This window comes from Lagenorhynchus albirostris, chromosome 8 (genome assembly GCF_949774975.1).
Source record: "Lagenorhynchus albirostris chromosome 8, mLagAlb1.1, whole genome shotgun sequence".
NCBI lineage: Eukaryota > Metazoa > Chordata > Mammalia > Artiodactyla > Delphinidae > Lagenorhynchus > Lagenorhynchus albirostris.
Window position 1 is genome coordinate 13,557,252 of NC_083102.1, and position 5,549 is coordinate 13,562,800.

The 5,549-nt window shown below is 51.0% G+C and overlaps 1 pseudogene; it reads right to left on the reverse strand.

Moving 5' to 3' along the window:
* Positions 1–1,052: 1,052 nt before the first annotated feature.
* Positions 1,053–4,852, reverse strand: LOC132524920 (large ribosomal subunit protein uL6-like; annotated as a pseudogene).
* Positions 4,853–5,549: the final 697 nt, after the last annotated feature.

Below are 5,549 nucleotides of genomic sequence, written 5' to 3' on the forward strand. Positions count from 1 at the left end.
ACCAGCACTTACAAGACTCAAGCAATGTCTTATATGTAGGCCCCAATAGTTCACAGAAACCTGAAGGCTTTTAAAACTTTGGGGGCTTTGCTGCAACCCTTGGTGATGACTCCACCTATGCCTGCCCTGTGTTGCTTGCCTTTCCCATCCTGAACCCACTGGTGCTCTCGCCAGCACGTTGTCCCTTTTCTCCTTGATCTCCATCAACCCATGAGACCTTGTCATTAAGTCACCCTCTTTGGCCCAGAAGCCAGGTGCCAACCAGGTTGCCTGTGTTGCTATGTTTGCTGCTATGAGACAGGTTCGGGGCCACAGAGCAAATTCTACATGTCTGTGTCATAGCCCTGCTGTCACAGTTTTTATACTTCTCAGGTCGGCCCATTGGGGTCCCAGCCCAGAAACAGGGAAATGGCTCAGAGCCAAAGGGGCCCAGGTGCCCTTTGCTGGGACTACAACCTGCCCTGTTCCCTGCCTAGCTCTAGCCCAGCCCCTTCTGGGGTTGGAACTCTCTGCCCACAACCCAACCCATTGGCTGGCTGAACCCTTCTCTACACCATCGGATTATCTGGAACCATGACGGACCCCAGCCGGGCTCTGGACTCTTCTGGCTTCCCCACTGAGGGGCTGCCTGTCTGATTTGCCACCTGAAGACAAGCAGCTGGGAGAGAGGTGGCAGGGTGGATAAGGGTGCCAATTCGGGAGTCTGCCTGATTGGGTTTAGATCTGGCTCTGCCTCGCATTGACAGGGTTACCTTGGGCAAGTAGTTCAACCTCCCCGTCCTTTTGATCCTTCAATAGAGGGCCTTTACTACATCTTTAAAATATTAGAAATAGGGGGCTTGCCTGGTGGCGCAGTGGTTGAGAGTCTGCCTGCCGATGCAGGGGACACGGGTTCGTGCCCCGGTCCGGGAGGATCCCACATGCCGCGGAGCGGCTGGGCCCGTGAGCCATGGCCGCTGAGCCTGCGCGTCCGGAGCCTGTGCTCCGCAACGGGAGAGGCCACAACAGTGAGAGGCCCGCGTACCGCAAAAAAAAACAAACCACCAAACCTATTAGAAATAGGTCTTAAGAATGATCCGCCATCTAGTTATTTTCCATAGCCAGACAACTCGTAGATCTCCATCAGCCTGCTGAACTGTTCCTTTTTCAGAGACTTGTTCATATACCATCCAGAAGTGTCCGGGTTTCCTTCTAACCGTTGTGGCTTGCAGGATCAAAGTAACAACCTGAATTTGATACAAGTTCAATGTCTTTTCCTTTAAGAATTAACTCCTCTTTCTGGGCTTGAGACACTGACAAGCAACGCCTGGTTCAAATACTTTCAAACGCTGCTGATATATTTCTCATACAAGAAATTCCAGATTTCAACCAGAGACCTGTCCTCTTGAATGACAACGGTGATGGGGAAGCACACAGATCTCATCTTGAAACGGAAGCCGGGGTAACACCCTCCGTTACATTCTGTACGTGACAACCGACAGTGCAAACCACAGCCAGTTCCTTCCTATTTCCCCACTATTTGTCCACCCAGAGCCTCTTCTTTTTCCTTCCAAGGAGACTGAGTTCGACCCTGATGTGATTCAAATCCCTCTGCAGCCTCCTGTGGGACCCTTCGTGACACCTGTGCATCCCTCTGAGTGATGTCTACATTTTCTGGACCGTCGACTGCCTGATTGCTTTCATTCTCACAGCAGATGCAGCAAAGAGAGACCCCGTCCCTGTGCTCTTGTTTCTACATCAGTAAAGTCGGCTGTAGTACTGACCTCATAAGTTCACTGGGAGGATTCATTGAGTTCGTGCACACATATCAATATTAAGGTCTTGGAAGGATGCCCGGCACATTGTTGGTGCTAAGTGTTGGCTCTAATTATTTTACTATATTAGAGTCTGTGACTTCTTGAATGAAGCTCTAGACCTTTCCGTGCTGCTCCCCAGAGCCAGGCCCTGTAGCTGGACCCCATCTCGAGGCCCCACATGCACTGGGCCTCTCAAGTTACGTTCCCCTCCCACTAGCCTGATAACCCATCATGCCCCCAACCTGGCCTACTCAGAGCACCAAGGAGGCAGGGTGTAGAGTCCATCTTGTGATAGAATTCAGCCAGAATCCATTTGAATTTCCAGAGGCTAAACCACAGGACCCGAAGTGGACACTGGAGCCCTTGGAGACAAAGCAGAAGCTTTTGGTGACAGGCAAACTTCAGGAACTGCCACACAAGACTTAGCTTTGGTTGATTAGCTGGGGGTGCTGGACGGGAAGGGGGCAACACGGTTGGAGGAGATGCTGAGACCTGGCTTCCGGCTCAAGCCTTTACTTAGATTGCGTCTCCTGGCATGCGGTGTCCGGGGGTGCTCTTGGATAAGTAGGGGAGACAAAGTCCCTCACGCCCCAGTGGCGATGAGCAGACACTGGTGCTTTGTCGTCATTTGGGGAACGCTGGTCTGCTGAGTCAGCCTGATCACAAAAGGGTAAAGAATCAAGGAACTTTTTTTTTTTTTTTTTTGGCTGTGTTGAGTCTTCGTTGCTGTGTGCGGGCTTTCTCTAGTTGCATCGAGCGGGGGCTAATCTTTGTTGCGGTGCACGGGCTTCTCTGGCTTCTCTTGTTGAGGAGCACGGGCCCTAGGCACACAGGCTTCAGTAGTTGTGGCACACGGGCTTCAGTAGTTGTGTCTCGTGGCTCTAGAGCACAGGCTCAGTAGTTGTGGCTCACGGGCTTAATTGCTCCGTGGCATGTGGGATCTTCCCAGACCAGGGATTGAACCCGTGTCCCCTGCATTGGCAGGCGGATTCTTATCCACTGCGCCACCAGGGAGTCCAATCAAGGAACTTTTGAAGGTTAGAAACAGGCCCTGGTTTCTGTGTTACTTTTTTCTTTTCTTTTTAAATTATTTTTTGTTGTGGTAAAAAAAAAAACCCAAACACATAACATAAACTTTATCATCTTAACCAGTTTTAAGTATGCAGTCCAGCAGTGTTGAATGTATGCACATTGTTGTGCAGCCAGTCTTCAGAACTTTTTGCAAAACTAAAAGTCTATACTTGTTAAACTCTGCTTCCCGCCGCCCCGCCTCCCCCCGCCCCTGGTAAGCACCATTCTGCCTTCTGTTTCTCTGAATTTGACGACCCTAGGTACCTCATGTAAGGGGATCACACAGGACTGGTTTCTGTGCTACTTTTGAAAACGTGGATTTTGGAACCTTTATGACAGCCGTCAACATACACGCCATCTTCCCACCTCTTCTTCTCAGTCTCCCCCTGTGCTCAGCCCACAGGTACTGCTGTTCTCCCCACTCAGTCCTTGGCCAGTGCATGGCCCCTCACACTTTTTCTGGGTGGGCTTCCCCAGCCTTGGCTCCAACCAGCCTCAGATAGCTGACGGCTGCTCCCCCGTCTGGAGTCTTTATCCTCCCTGGGCCCGACCTTCAGGTCTCAGCATTTTGACGAAACGTCAGGGAGATGCTTGCATAGGTGGTCCAGGAACCATATTTTAAGCACTACTGCTGCGTCATAACGACCGATTTCCTTGTCTGTCTCCCCAACTACTGTCAGCTCAACTACTGTCAGCTCTGTCCCTCCTGACAGCCCAGCCTTGCAGACATCAGATTGAGTGAATGAAGGAAGAAATCCTAAAACACAGCTCAGTAGAAAAGTGAGACCAAGAGAAAGCTCTCAAGGTGGAGACGGTACATTGAGCACATGCATCTTTTCCCTAATGAAACTCCACTCAAACTACAGCAGAGGGATTTAAGCGATAATATACAAACCCAGGAGGAGGGTGAAGTGGCAGAGCTGAAAGGCGGAGTCACAGGGGGCCGGTGGGAAAGCAAGAAGCCATGGAATCCCTAGAGTGTACAGGAACATCAGCCCCGGTCCCTCTGGAAGTGGGAGTGAAGGCGAGGGAGGGATCATGGGAGCCATCCTAGGGGCTCCCCACCATCCCGGGTGAGCTTACCAGCACTCAGGAAGCAGCCCACTTACCCAGCCATCTTCCTGCCAGGGGCCCAGTCTCTTGTCCACACAAGTGCCCTAATTCTGGTGAGTGCTGAGTTTTCCAAACTACCCACTGTCCCCCAGCGGGGCTCTGAACACTTTCTGAGCTGAAGATTCTTTCTGGATCATCTCATCGTGGGAGCCTTCATCCAGAAACGGCAGTACTGCCCTTACCTTATTCAGCTAGACTTGTGCTTAAAACTCAGCGTTTCAAAACTCAACAATTTTTGTGTTAGGTATACAGATTTAGGTGGTGAACTATTTTAAAGGTTAAAAAAAAAAGATTAATGCAAAAATCAGCCAAGTGGTTACCTCTTCGGGGAAGGAATATGATGGAGGAGGAACACAGCAAGGGCTCTGTAGGACATTGAATTGTGTCCCCCCAAAATATGTTCAAGTCCTCACCCCCATTGCCTGTGAATGTGACTTTATTTGGAAAGAGCATCTTTGCAGACTTAATCAAGTTAAGATGGGTCATACTGACTGGATTAGCGTGGGTCCTAATCCAATGACTGGTGTCTTTATAAGAGAAAGGAGAGGGAAGAAGGCCAGTGACCATGGAAGCAGAGATGGAGTGATGCAACTACAAGCCAAGGAACGCCAAGGATTGCTGGGAGCCACCAGGAGCTAGGAAAAGGCACAGACTTTCCTCAGGAGCCTTCAGACACCTTGACTGCAGACTTCTAGCTCCCAGAACTGTGAGAGAATAAACTTCCCTTGTTTTAAGCCACTCAGTTTGCGATCATGTGTTACAGCAGCCATGGGAAACTAACACAAGCCCCAAAGCTTTACTAATGTTATATTTCTTAACCTGGGTTATGAGTACTAGGGGATTGGCTTTAGTATTGTTTTTAGACTATACATATGTGATTTCACATTAACAACATTACAAATAAATAACAGCAGAAAAGGAACACCCAGCGAGGGTCCGGGCCTTGAAGATGTGTTCAGATCGGGCACACTTGGCTGTGGGTTTGCTGTGCATGCCAAGATTGTGGCAGGTCTGTGGGATGTGTGCTGGAGGGGGCTCTCTGGGGCTGAGCTTGAACATTGTAGATCATGGGATACAGCAGATGGCAGAGGGGTGGTGGAAGCTTCTTGTCTTACATGTGAGCACCGTCCCAGGAGGTGCCGTGTCAACAGGAAGACGAGATGCCCCTCCTTCCCAGGGGCAGCAGGCTGTCCGCCTTACGGGAGGGTCGCAGACTGGATAGCTGAAGTGGCAAGGGTCCCTCTGGAGGCTCTGTGGGGGTCTGCTGACCTGCAGCATCTGTCTGGGAGGCAGCCCGAGGTCTTCCTTCTTCACCCTGATGGGGGACGCTTGGCGCATAGCATCCCCCTCAGTGGAAGCCCTGTCCGCCGCAAAGTGGGCAAGGTCTGAGCAGCCCCACCATCTCCAAGATGCTTATTACAACCCGGGGCCACACTTGGCTTTCTGTTGATGGCCCTGTGGAACTTCCAAGAGAAAGGCGTCATCAAGGGCCAGAAGAGCCCCTTCAAGAAACTGAAATAGAGGAGCCACTGGGGGAGAAGCAGCCTCCACCCACCCCCGGTGTCATGG